Raw genomic sequence first — 13,799 nt, 5'->3', positions numbered from 1 at the left:
ACTCTTCTTGTACTGGAGTCGGCATTGTCCCTTTTGTATTCAATCCCGATCAGATTTCTGTGTTTCCTGGTCAATGAGACGGGCCAAGGCATACAGTAACCCTGCAGAAGTGCATCGGAATCTAATACTGGTCTCCCAGGAGCCGCTCAAACCACAACTCTTAGAAGATTCACTCTTCTTATGCTTAAGTCGGAATTGTCCCTTTTGTATTCAATCCCGATGATATTTCTGTTTTTAATGGTCAATGTGAAGGTCCAAGGGATACAGTAAACCTGCTGTGGTGCGTCGGAATCTAATACTGGGTTACCAGGAGCCGCTCAAAAGACAAATTCTTAGAAGATTCACTCTTCTTGTACTTTATTCGGCATTGTCCCTTTTGTATTCAATTCCGATACAATTATTGCTTTCATGGTCAATGAGAAGGTCCATCGGATACAGTAAACCTGCACTGGTGCAACGGAATCTAATACTGGTCACCCAGGAGCCGCTCAAAGGACAAATTCTTAGAAGATTCACTCTTCTTGTACCTAAGTCGGCATTGAGCATTTTGTATTCAATCCCGATGCGACACCTTTGTTTCACGGTCAATGTGAAGGTTAAAGGGATCCAATAAACCTGCAATAGTGCATCGGAATCTATTACTGGTGTCCCAGGAGCCGCTCAACCACAAATTCTTAGAAGATTCTCTCTTCTTGTACTTAAGTCTTCATTGTGACATTATTTTTCAACCACGATGCAATTCCGGTATTTCATGGTCAATGTGAAGTCCAAGGGATACAGTAAACCTGCACTGGTGCATCGGAATCTAATACTGGTCTCCCAGGAGCCGCTCAAAGGACAAATTCTTAGAAGATTCACTCTTCATGTACCTAAGTCGGCATTGTGCATTTTGTATTCAAACCCAATTCGATATCTTTGTTTCACGGTCAATGTGAAGGTTAAAGGGATACAGTAAACCTGCATTAGTGCATCGGAATATAATACTGCTCTACCAGGAGCCGCTCAAAGCACAAACTCTTTGTAGATAAAATCTTCTTGTACTTTAGTCGGCATTGTGCCTTCTGTAATCAATTCCGATGCGATTTCTCTTTTCATGGCCAATGTGAAGGTCCAACGGATACAGTAAACCTGCAGTGGTGCATCGGAATCTAATACTGGTCTCCCAGGAGCCGCTCAAACCACAAACTCTTAGAAGATTCACTCTTCTTGTTCTTAAGTTGTCATTGTGACTTTGTATTCGATCCCGGTGCAATTGCTGTGTTTAATGGTCAATGTGAAGATCCAAGGGATACAGTAAACCTGCACTGGTGCATCGGAATCTAATACTGGTCTGCCAGGAGCCGCTCAAAGCACAAACTCGTGGTAGATTCACTCATCTTGTACTTAAGTCGGCATTGTGCATTTTTTATTCACTCCCGATGCGATTTCTGTGTTTCACGGTCAATGTGAAGGTCCAAGGGATACAGTAAACCTGCACTGGTGCATCGGAATCTAACACTGGTCTCCCAGGAGCCGCTCAAACCACAAAATCTTAGAAGATTCATTCTTCTTGAATTTAAGTCGGCATTGTCCCTTTTGTATTTAATCTCGATGGAATTTCTGTGAGAAATGGTCAATGCGAAGATCCAAGGGATACAGTAACCCTCCACTGGTGCATCGGAATCTTATACTGGTCTCCCAGGAGCCGCTCAAACCACAAAATCTTTGAAGATTCACTGTTTTTGTACATAAGTCGGCATCGTGCCTTTTGTATTCAATCCCGATCCGATTTCTGTGTTTCATGGTCAATGTGTAGGTCCGAGGTATACGCTAAACCAGCACTTTTGCATCGGAATCTAAAACTGGTCTCCCACAAGTCGCTCAAAGCACAAACTCTTAGAAGTTTCACTCTTCTTGTACTTAAGTCGGCATTGCCCCTTTTGTATACAATCCTGATACAATTTCTGATTTCATGGTCAATGTGAAGGACCAAGGGATACAGTTATTATGCACTGGTGCATCGGAATCTAATAGTGGTCTCCCAGGAGCCGGTCAATCCACAAAATCTTAGAAGATTCATTCTTCTTGACTTTAAGTCGGCATTGTCCCTTTTGTATTTAATCCCGATGCAATTTCTGTGTGTCATGGTCAATGCGAAGGTCCTAGGGATAGAGTAAACGTGCACAGGTGCATCGTAATCTTATAGTGGTCTCCCAGGACCCTCTCAAAGCACAAACTCTTAGAAGATTCACTCTTCTTGTATTTAAGTTGGCATTGTGACAATTTTTTTCAATCCAGATGCAATTTCTGTATTTCATGGACAATGTGAAGTCCAAAGAATACAGTAAACCTGTACTGGTGCATCGGTATCTAATGCTGGTCTACCAGGAGCCGCTCAAAGCACAAACTCTTTGTAGAATCACTCTTCTTGTACTTAAGTCGGCATTGTGCCTTTTGTATTCAATCCCGATGCGATTTCTCTTTTCATCGTGAATGTGAAGGTCCAACGGATACAGTAAAGCTGCACTGGTGCATTGGAATCTAATTCTGGTCTCCCAGAAGCCGCTCAAAACACAGAATCTTAGAAGATTCATTCATCTTGAATTTAAGTCGGCATTGTCCTTTTGTATTTAATCTCGATGCAATTTCTGTGAGTCATGGTCAATGCGAAGGTCGTAGGGATAGAGTAAACCTGCACAGGTACATCGTAATCTTATACTGGTCTCCCAGGACCCTCTCAAAGCACAAACTCTTTGAAGTTTCACTCTTCTTGTACTTAAGTCGGCATCGTGCATTTTGCATTCAATCCATATCCGCTTTCTGTGTTTCATGGTCAATGTGAATGTCCAAGGGATACAGTAAACCTGCACTGGTGAATCGGAATCTAGTACTGGTCTCCATGGAGCCGCTTAAACCACAAAATCGTAGAGAATCAATCTTCTTGAATATAAGTCGGCATTGTCCCTTTGTATTTATCCCTGATGCAACTTCTGTGTTTCATGCCCTATGTGGATGTCCATGAGATACAGTAAACCTGCACTGGTGCATCGGAATCTAATATTGGTCTGCCAGGGCACGCTCAAAGAACAAACTCATAGTAGATTCACTCTTATTGTACTTATGTCAGCATTGTTCATTTTGTATTCAATCCCGATGCGATATCTGTGTCTCACGGTCAATTTGAAGTTCCAAGGCATACAGTAAACCAGCACTGGTGCATCGGAATCTATTAGTGGTCTCCCAGGAGCCGCTCAAACAACAACATCGTAGAGATTCAATCTTCTTGAATTTAAGTCGTCATTGTCCATTTTGTATTTAATCCCGATGCAATTTATGTGTTTCATGGACAATGTGATAGTCCAAGAGATACAGTAACCCTGCACTGGTGCATCGCAATCTAATACTGGTCTCCCAGGAGCCGCTCAAACCAAAAACTCTTAGAAGATTCGCTCTTCTGGTACTTAAGTTGGCATTGTGCCGTTTGTATTCAATCCCGATGCAATTGCTGTGTTTCATGGTCAATGTGAAGGTCCAAGGGATACAGTATGCCTGCACCGGTGCATCTGAATCTAATACTGGTCTCCCAGGAGCCGCTCAAAATACAAACTCTTAGTAGATTCATTCATCTTTAGTTTAAGTTGGCTTTGTCCCTTTTGTATTCAACCCCGATGCAATGTCTGTGATTCATGGTCAATGTAAAGGTCCAAGGGATACAGTAAACCTGCAGTAGTGCATCGGTATCTAATACTGGTACCCCAGTAGCCAATCAAACCACAAACACTTAGAAGATTCATTCTCCTTGTATTTAAGTCGGCATTGTCCCTTTTGTATTCAATCCCGATCAGATTTCTGTGTTTCCTGGTCAATGAGAAGTGCCAAGGCATACAGTAAACCGGCAGAAGTGCATCGGAATCTAATACTGGTCTCCCAGGAGCCGCTCAAACCACAACTCTTAGAAGATTCTCTCTTCTTATACTTAAGTCTGCATTGTCCCTTTTCTATTCAATCCCGATGATATTTCTGTTTTTAATGGTCAATGTGAAGGTCCAAGGGATACAGTAAACCTGCTGTGGTGCGTCGGATCTAATACTGGGCTCCCAGGAGCCGCTCAAAGGACAAATTCTTAGAAAATTCACTCCTCTTGTACCTAAGTCGGCATTGTGCATTATGTATTCAATCCCGATGCGATATCTTTGTTTCACGGTCAATGTGAAGGTTAAAGGGATACAGTAAACCTGCAATAGTGCATCGGAATATAATACTGGTCTCCCAGGAGCCGCTCAAAGCACATACTCTTTGTAGATTCACTCTTCTTGTACTTAAGTCGGCATTATGCCTTTTGTATTCAATTCCGATGCGATTTCTCTTTTCATGGCCAATGTGAAGGTCTAACGGATGCAGTAAACCTGCACTGGTGCATCGAAATGTAATACTGGTCTCCCAGGAGCCGATCAAACCACAAACTCTTAGAAGGTTCACTCCTCTTGTACTTAAGTTGGCATTGAGACTTTTATATTGAATCCCGATGCAATTTCTGTATTTCATGGTCAATGTGAAAGTCCAAGGGATACAGTAAACCTGCACTAGTGCATCGAAATCTTATACTGATCTCCGAGGAGCCGAGCCTGTACAAATTCATAGTAGATTCACTCTTCTTGTACTGGAGTCGGCATTGTCCCTTTTGTATTCAATCCCGATCAGATTTCTGTGTTTCCTGGTCAATGAGACGGGCCAAGGCATACAGTAACCCTGCAGAAGTGCATCGGAATCTAATACTGGTCTCCCAGGAGCCGCTCAAACCACAACTCTTAGAAGATTCACTCTTCTTATGCTTAAGTCGGCATTGTCCCTTTTGTATTCAATCCGGATGATATTTCTGTTTTTAATGGTCAATGTGAAGGTCCAAGGGATACAGTAAACCTGCTGTGGTGCGTCGGAATCTAATACTGGGCTACCAGGAGCCGCTCAAAAGACAAATTCTTAGAAGATTCACTCTTCTTGTACTTTAGTCGGCATTGTCCCTTTTGTATTCAATTCCGATACAATTATTGCTTTCATGGTCAATGAGAAGGTCCATCGGATACAGTAAACCTGCACTGGTGCAACGGAATCTAATACTGGTCACCCAGGAGCCGCTCAAAGGACAAATTCTAAGAAGATTCACTCTTCTTGTACCTAAGTCGGCATTGTGCATTTTGTATTCAATCCCGATGCGACACCTTTGTTTCACGGTCAATGTGAAGGTTAAAGGGATCCAATAAACCTGCAATAGTGCATCGGAATCTATTACTGGTGTCCCAGGAGCCGCTCAACCACAAATTCTTAGAAGATTCTCTCTTCTTGTACTTAAGTCTTCATTGTGACATTATTTTTCAACCACGATGCAATTCCGGTATTTCATGGTCAATGTGAAGTCCAAGGGATACAGTAAACCTGCACTGGTGCATCGGAATCTAATACTGGTCTCCCAGGAGCCGCTCAAAGGACAAATTCTTAGAAGATTCACTCTTCATGTACCTAAGTCGGCATTGTGCATTTTGTATTCAAACCCAATTCGATATCTTTGTTTCACGGTCAATGTGAAGGTTAAAGGGATACAGTAAACCTGCATTAGTGCATCGGAATATAATACTGCTCTCCCAGGAGCCGCTCAAAGCACAAACTCTTTGTAGATTAAATCTTCTTGTACTTTAGTCGGCATTGTGCCTTCTGTAATCAATTCCGATGCGATTTCTCTTTTCATGGCCAATGTGAAGGTCCAACGGATACAGTAAACCTGCAGTGGTGCATCGGAATCTAATACTGGTCTCCCAGGAGCCGCTCAAACCACAAACTCTTAGAAGATTCACTCTTCTTGTTCTTAAGTTGGCATTGTGACTTTGTATTCGATCCCGGTGCAATTGCTGTGTTTAATGGTCAATGTGAAGATCCAAGGGATACAGTAAACCTGCACTGGTGCATCGGAATCTAATACTGGTCTGCCAGGAGCCGCTCAAAGCACAAACTCGTGGTAGATTCACTCATCTTGTACTTAAGTCGGCATTGTGCATTTTTTATTCACTCCCGATGCGATTTCTGTGTTTCACGGTCAATGTGAAGGTCCAAGGGATACAGTAAACCTGCACTGGTGCATCGGAATCTAACACTGGTCTCCCAGGAGCCGCTCAAACCACAAAATCTTAGAAGATTCATTCTTCTTGAATTTAAGTCGGCATTGTCCCTTTTGTATTTAATCTCGATGGAATTTCTGTGAGAAATGGTCAATGCGAAGATCCAAGGGATACAGTAACCCTCCACTGGTGCATCGGAATCTTATACTGGTCTCCCAGGAGCCGCTCAAACCACAAAATCTTTGAAGATTCACTGTTTTTGTACATAAGTCGGCATCGTGCCTTTTGTATTCAATCCCGATCCGATTTCTGTGTTTCATGGTCAATGTGTAGGTCCGAGGGATACGCTAAACCTGCACTTTTGCATCGGAATCTAAAACTGGTCGCCCACAAGTCGCTCAAAGCACAAACTCTTAGAAGTTTCACTCTTCTTGTACTTAAGTCGGCATTGCCCCTTTTGTATACAATCCTGATACAATTTCTGATTTCATGGTCAATGTGAAGGACCAAGGGATACAGTTATTCTGCACTGGTGCATCGGAATCTAATAGTGGTCTCCCAGGAGCCGGTCAATCCACAAAATCTTAGAAGATTCATTCTTCTTGACTTTAAGTCGGCATTGTCCCTTTTGTATTTAATCCCGATGCAATTTCTGTGTGTCATGGTCAATGCGAAGGTCCTAGGGATAGAGTAAACGTGCACAGGTGCATCGTAATCTTATAGTGGTCTCCCAGGACCCTCTCAAAGCACAAACTCTTAGAAGATTCACTCTTCTTGTACTTAAGTCGGCATTGTCACTTTTGTATTCGTTAACAATGCAATTTCTATATTTCATTTTCAATGTGAATGTCCATGGGATACAGTAAACCTGCACTGGTGCATCGGAGTCCAGTACTGGTCTCCCAGGAGCCGCTCAAATCGCAAAGTGTTGGCGGATTCACTTTTCTTGTACTTAAGTCGACATTGTGCCTTTTGTATTGAATCCCGATGAGATTTCTGAGTTCACGGTCAATGGGAAGGTCCTAGGGACACAGTAAATCTGCACTGGTGTATCGGAATCTAATACTGGTCTCCCAGGAGCCGCTCAAACCACTAACTCTTAGAAGCTTCACTCTTCTTGTACTTAATTTGGAATTGTGTCTTTTGTATTCAGTCCCGATGCAATTACTGTGTTTAATGGTCAATGTGAAGGTCCAAGGGATACAGTAAACCTGCACTGGTGCATCGGAATCTAATTCTAGTCTGCCAGGAGCCGCTCAAAGCACAAACTCTTAGTTGATTCACTCTTCTTGTACTTAAGTCTGCCTTGTCCATTTTGTATTCAATCGCGATGGAATTTCTGTTTTCATGAATAATGTGAAGGTCCAAGGGATACAGTAAACCTGCACTGGTGCATCGGAAACTATTACTGGTCTCCCAGGTGCAACTCAAACCACAAACTCTTAGAAGATTCACTCTTCTAATACTTAAGTTGGCATTGTGCCGTTTGTATTCAATCTTGATGCAATTTCTGTGTTTCATTGTCAATGTGCATGTCCAAGGGATAGGCTAAACCTGCACTGGTGCTTCGGAGTCTAATACTGGTCTCCCCGGAGCCGCTCAAATCGAACTCTGTTAGTAGATTCACTTTTCGTGTACTTTAGTCGGCATTGTGCCTTTTGTATTGAATCCCGGTGAGATTTCTGTCTTTCACAGGCAATGGGAAGGTCCAAGGGACACAGTAAACCTGCAGTGGTGCATCAGAAACTAATACTGGTCTCCCAGGAGCCTCTAAAACCAAAATCTCTTAGAAGATCACTCTGTTTGTACTTAAGTCGGCATTGTCCCTTTTGTATTCAATCCCGATGCAATTTCTGTGTTTCATGGTCAATGTGAAGGTACAAGGCATACAGTAAACCCGCACTGGTGTAACGGAATCTAGTACTAGTCTCCCAGAAGCCGCTAAAACCACAAACTATTAGAAGATTCACTCTTCTTGTACTTAAGTAGGCATTGTACCTTTTGTATTCGATCCCGATGCGATTTCTGTGTTTCATGGTCAAAGTGAAGGCCCAAGGGATACAGTCAACCTGAACTGGTTCATCGGAATCTAATACTGGTCTCCCAGGAGCCGCTTAAACGACAAATTCCTAGAAGGTTCACTCTTCTTGTACTTATGTCGGCATTGTCCATTTTGTTTTCAATCCCGATGCAATTTCTGTGTTTCATGGTCAATGCGAAGGTCCAAGGGATAGAGTATACCTGAATTGGTGCACGGAATCTAATACTGGTCTCCCAGGTGCCGCTCAAACCACAAACTCGTAGAAGATTCACACTTCAAATACTTAAGTCTGCATTGTGGGTTTTGTATTCAATTCCGATGAAGTTTATGTGTTTAATGATAAATGTGAGGCTCCAAGTGATACAGTAAACCTGCACTGGTGCAATGGAATCTAATACTGGTCTCCCAGGAGCTGCTCAAACCCCAAACTCTTAGAAGATTCGCTCTTCTTGTTCTTAAGCCGGCATTGTCCCTGTTGTATTCAATCCCGATGCAATATCTGTTTTCATGCTCAATGTGAAGGTGCAAGGGATACAGTAAACCTGCACTGGTGCATCGGAATCTAATACTGGTCTCCTAGGAGCCGCTCAAACACAAACTCTTAGAAGATTCACTCTTCTTGTACTTAAGTCGGCATTGTCCGTTTTGTATTCAATCCCGATGCTATTTCTGGGTTTCATGGTCAATGTGAAGGTACAAGGGATACAGTAAGCCTGCACTGGTGCATCGGAATCTAATACTGGTCTCCCAGGAGCCGCTCTAATCACAAACTCTTAGAAGATTCATTCTTCTGGAATTTAAGTCGGCATTGTCCCTTTTGTATTCAATCCCAATGCAATATCTGTTTTTCATGGTCAATGTGAAGGTCCAAGTGATACTGTAAACGTGCACTGGTTCATCGGAATCTAATAATGGTCTCCTCGGAGCCGCTCAAACCACAAACACTTAGTAGATTCACTTTTCTTATACTTAAGTCAGCATTCTGCTTTTTGTATTCAATCCCGATGAGATTTCAATGTTTCACGGTCAATGGGAAGGACAAAGGGATACAGTAAACCTGCACTGGTGCATCGGAATTCTAATACTGATCTCCCAGGAGACGCACAAACCACGAACTCTTAGAAGATTCACTCTTCTTGTACTTAAGTAGGCATTGTCCCTTTTGCATTCCATCCCGATGAAATTGCGGTCTTTCGTGGTCAATGTGACGCTCCAAGGGATACAGTAAACCAGCACTGGTTTATCGGAACATAAAAATGGTCTCCCAGGAGCCGCTCAAAGGACAAATTCGTAGAAGATTCACTCATCTTGTACTTAAGTCGGCATTGTCCCTTTTGTATTCAAACCCGATGCGATATCAGTGTTTCATGGTCTATGTGAAGGTCCAAGGGATACAGTAAACCTGCACTGGTGCATCGGTATTTAATACTGGTCGCCCAGGAGCCGCTCAAAGCACAAACTCTTAGAAGATTCACTCATCTTGTACTTAAGTTGGCATTGTGCCTTTGGAATTCAATCCCGATGCCATTGCTGTGTTTTATGGTCAATGTGAAGGTCTAAGGGATACAGTAAACCTGCAATGGTGCATCGGAATCTAATACTGGTCTCCCAGGAGACGCTAAAAGCACAAACTCTTAGTAGATCCACGTTTCTTATACTTAAGTCGGCATTGTGCGTTTTGTATTCAATCCCGAAGCGGTATCTGTGTTTCATGGTCAATGTGAAGGTCCAAGGGATACAGTAAACCTGCACTGGTGCATCGGTATTTAATACTGGTCGCCCAGTAGCCGCTCAAAGCACAAACTCTTAGAAGATTCACTCATCTTGTACTTAAGTTGGCATTGTGCCTTTGGTATTCAATCCCAATGCCATTGCTGTGTTTTATGGTCAAGGAGAAGGTGCATGGTATACAGTATACCAGCACTGGTGCATCGGAATCTAACACTGGTCTCCCAGGAGCCGCTCAAATCACAAACTCTTAAAAGATTCATTCATCTTGAATTTAAGTCGGCATTGTCCCTTTTGTATTGAATCCCGATGCAATTTCTGTGTTTCACGCTCAACGTGAAGGTCCAAGGGTTACAGTAAACCTGCACTGGTTCATCGCATTCTAATACTGGTCTCCTAGGAGCCGCTTAAAGCACAAACTATTAGAAGATTCAGTCTTCTTGTACTTAAGCCGGCATTGTCCCTTTTGTATTCAATTCCGATGCAATTTCTGTATTTCTTGGTCAATTTGAAGGTACAAGGGATACAGTGAACCTGCACAGGTGCATCGGAATGTAATACTGGTCTCCCAGGAGCCGCTTGAAGTACGAATCCTCAGAAGATTCACTCTTCTAGGACTTAAGTATGCATTGTCCCTTTAGTATTCAATCCCGTGCTATTTCTTTGTATCTCGGTCAATGTGAAGATCCAAGGGATACAGTAAATCTGTGCTGGTGCATCGCAATCTAATACTGGTATACCAGGAGCCGCTCAAACCACAAACTCTTAGAAGATTCACTCTTCTTGTACTTTTGTTGGCATTGCGCGTTTTGTATTCAGTCCCGATGCGATTGCTGTGTTTCGTGGTCAATGTGTAGGTCCAAGGGATATAATAAACCTGCACTGGTTCATCGCAATCTAATACTGGTCTCCTAGTAGCTGCTCAAAAGCACATACTCTTAGAAGATTCACTCTTGTTGTACTTAAGTCGTCATTGTCCATTTTGTATTCGCTCCCGATGCAATTTCTGTGTTTCATGTTCAATGTGAAGGTCCAAGGGATACAGTAAACCTGCATGGTGCATCGGAATCTAATACAGGCCCCCAGGAGACGCTCATATCTCAAACTCTTAGAAGATTCATTCTTCCTGAATTTAAGTCAGCATTGTCTTTTTTGTATTCAATCCCGATGCAATTTCTGTGCTTCACGGTCAATGGGAAGGACCAAGGGATACAGTAAACCTGCACTGGTGCGTCGGAATCTAATACTGGTTTCCTAGGAGCTGCTCAAACCACAAACTCATGGAAGATTAATTCATTTTGTACTTTAGTTGGCATTGTGCCTTCTATATTTTATCCAGATGCGATTTCTGTGTTTCGTGGTCAATGCGAAGGTCCAAGGGTTACAGTAAACCTGCACTGGTTCATCGGAATCTAATACTGGTCTCCTAGGAGCCGCTCATATCACAAACTCTTAGAAGATTCACTCTTATTGTACTTAAGTGGACATTGTCCCCTTTTCATTCAATCCCGATGCAATGTCTGTGGTTCATGGTCAATGGGAAGGGCCAAGGGATACAGTAAACACGCACTGGTGTATCGGAATCTAATACAGGTCTCCCAGGAGCCGCTCAAAGCACAAACTCCTCGTAGATTCACGTTTTCTATACTTAAGTCAGGATTGTGCCTTTTGTATTCAATCCCGATGCGATATCTGTGATTCACGGTCAATGTTAAAGTCCAAGGCATACAGTAAAATAGCACTGGTGCATCGGAATCTAATACTGGCCACCCAGGAGCCGCTCAAATCACAAACTTTTAGACTATTAATTCTTCTTGAATTTAAGTCGGCATCGTCTATTTTGTATTCAATCCCAAAGCAATTTCTGTGTTTCATGGTCAATGTGAAGGTCCAAGGGATACAGTAAATTAGCACTGGTGTATCGGAATCTAATACTAGTTTCCCAGAAGACGCTCAAACCACAAACTCTTAGCAGATTCACTCTTCTTGTACATAAGTCGGCATTACCCCTTTGGTATTAAATCCCGCTGCGATTTCTGAATTTCATGGTCAAGGTGAAGGTCCAAGGCAGACAGTAAACCTGCACAGGTGCATCGGAATCTTATACTTCTCTCCCAGGAGCCGCTCAAATCACAAACTCTTAGATGATTCACTCTTCTAGTACCTAAGTTGGCATTGTGCCGTTTGTATTCAATCCCGATGAAATTTCTGTGTTTCATGGTCAATGTGATGGTCCAAGGGATACAGTAAGCCTTCACTGGTGCATCGGAAACTTATACTGGTCTCCCAGGAGACGCTCAAAGCACAAACTCTTAGAAGATTCACTCTTCTTGTACTTAAGTTGGCATTGTGCATTTGGTAATCAATCCCGATGCCATTGCTGTGTTTCATGGTCAACGTGAAGGTCCAAGGGATACAAAAAACCTGCACTGGTGCATCGGAATGTAATGCTGGTCTCCCAGGGGCCGCTAAAATCACAAACACTTAGTAGATTCACGTTTCTTATACTTAAGTCGGCATTGTTCCTTTTGTATTAAGTCCCGATGCGATTTCTGTGTTTCATGGTCAATGTGAAGGCCCAAGGGGTACAGTAAACGTGCACTGGTGCATCGGAATATAATACTGGTCTCCCAGGAGCCGCTCAAAGCACAAACTCTTAGAATATTCATTGTTCTTGTACTTTATTCGGCATTGCGCATTTTGTATTCAATCCCGATGCGATTTCTATGTGCCATGGACGATGTGAAGGTCCAAGGGATACAGTAAACCTGCACTGTTGCATCGGAATCTAATACTGGTATCCCAGGAGTCGCTCAAGCCACAAACTCTTGAAAGATTCACACTTCTTGTACTTTAGTTGGCATTGCGCCTTCTGTATTCAATCCCGATGCGATTTCTGTGTTTCGTGGTCAATGTGTACGTCCAAGGGATATAGCAAACCTGCACTGGTTCATCGGAATCTAATACTGGTCCCCCAGGAGCAGCTCAAATCACATTCTCTTAGAAGATTCACTCTTCTTGTCCTAATTCAATCCCAAAGCAATTTCTGTGTTTCATGGCCAATGTGAAGGTCGATGGGATACAGTAAACCTGCACTGGTGCATCGGAATCTAATACTGGTCTCCCAGGAGCCGCTCAAAGCGCAAACTCTTAGAAGATTCATCCTTTTTGTACTTCAGTCGACATTGTCCATTTTGTATTCAATCACTATGCAATTTCTGCATTTCATGGTCAATGTGTAGGTCCAAGGGATACAGTAAACCTGCACTGGTGCATCGGAATCTACTACTGGTATCCCAGGAGCCGCTCAAAGATCAAACTCTTAGAAGATTCACTTTTCTTGTAATTTAGTTGGCATTGTGCATTTTGTATTCAATACCGATGCGATTTTTGTGTTTCGTCTCCAATGTGAAGTTCCAAGGGATACAGTAAACCTGCACTGGTTCATCGGAATCTAATACTGGTCTCCCAGGAGCCGCTCAAACCACAAACTCTTGGAACATTCACTCTTCTTGCACTTAGTCGTCATTGTCCCAATTGTATTTATTCCCGATGTAATTTCTGTGTTTCATGGTCAAGGGGATGGTCCAAGGGGTACAGTAAACCTGCACTGGTGCATCATAATCCAATGTTGGCCCCCAGGATTAGCTCAAACCACAAAGCCTTAGAAGATTCACTCTTCATGTACTTTACTCTTCATTGTCGCTTTTGTATTCAATCCCGATGCAATTTCTGTTTTCATGGATAATGTGAAGGTCCAAGGGGTACAGTAAACCTGTTCTGGTGCACCGGAATCTAATACTGGTCTCCCAGGAGCCGCTCAAAGCACAAACTCTTAGAAGATTCACCCTTTTTGTACTTAAGTCGACATTGTCCATTTTGTATTCAATCACTATGCAATTTCTGCATTTCATGGTCAGTGTGTAGGTCCAAGGGATACA

The sequence above is a fragment of the Schistocerca americana genome, chromosome 1, assembly GCF_021461395.2.
Source record: "Schistocerca americana isolate TAMUIC-IGC-003095 chromosome 1, iqSchAmer2.1, whole genome shotgun sequence".
NCBI classification, from domain to species: Eukaryota; Metazoa; Arthropoda; class Insecta; order Orthoptera; family Acrididae; genus Schistocerca; species Schistocerca americana.
The sequence above is the reverse complement of the archived record's forward strand: the minus strand, read 5'-3'. Positions refer to the sequence as shown.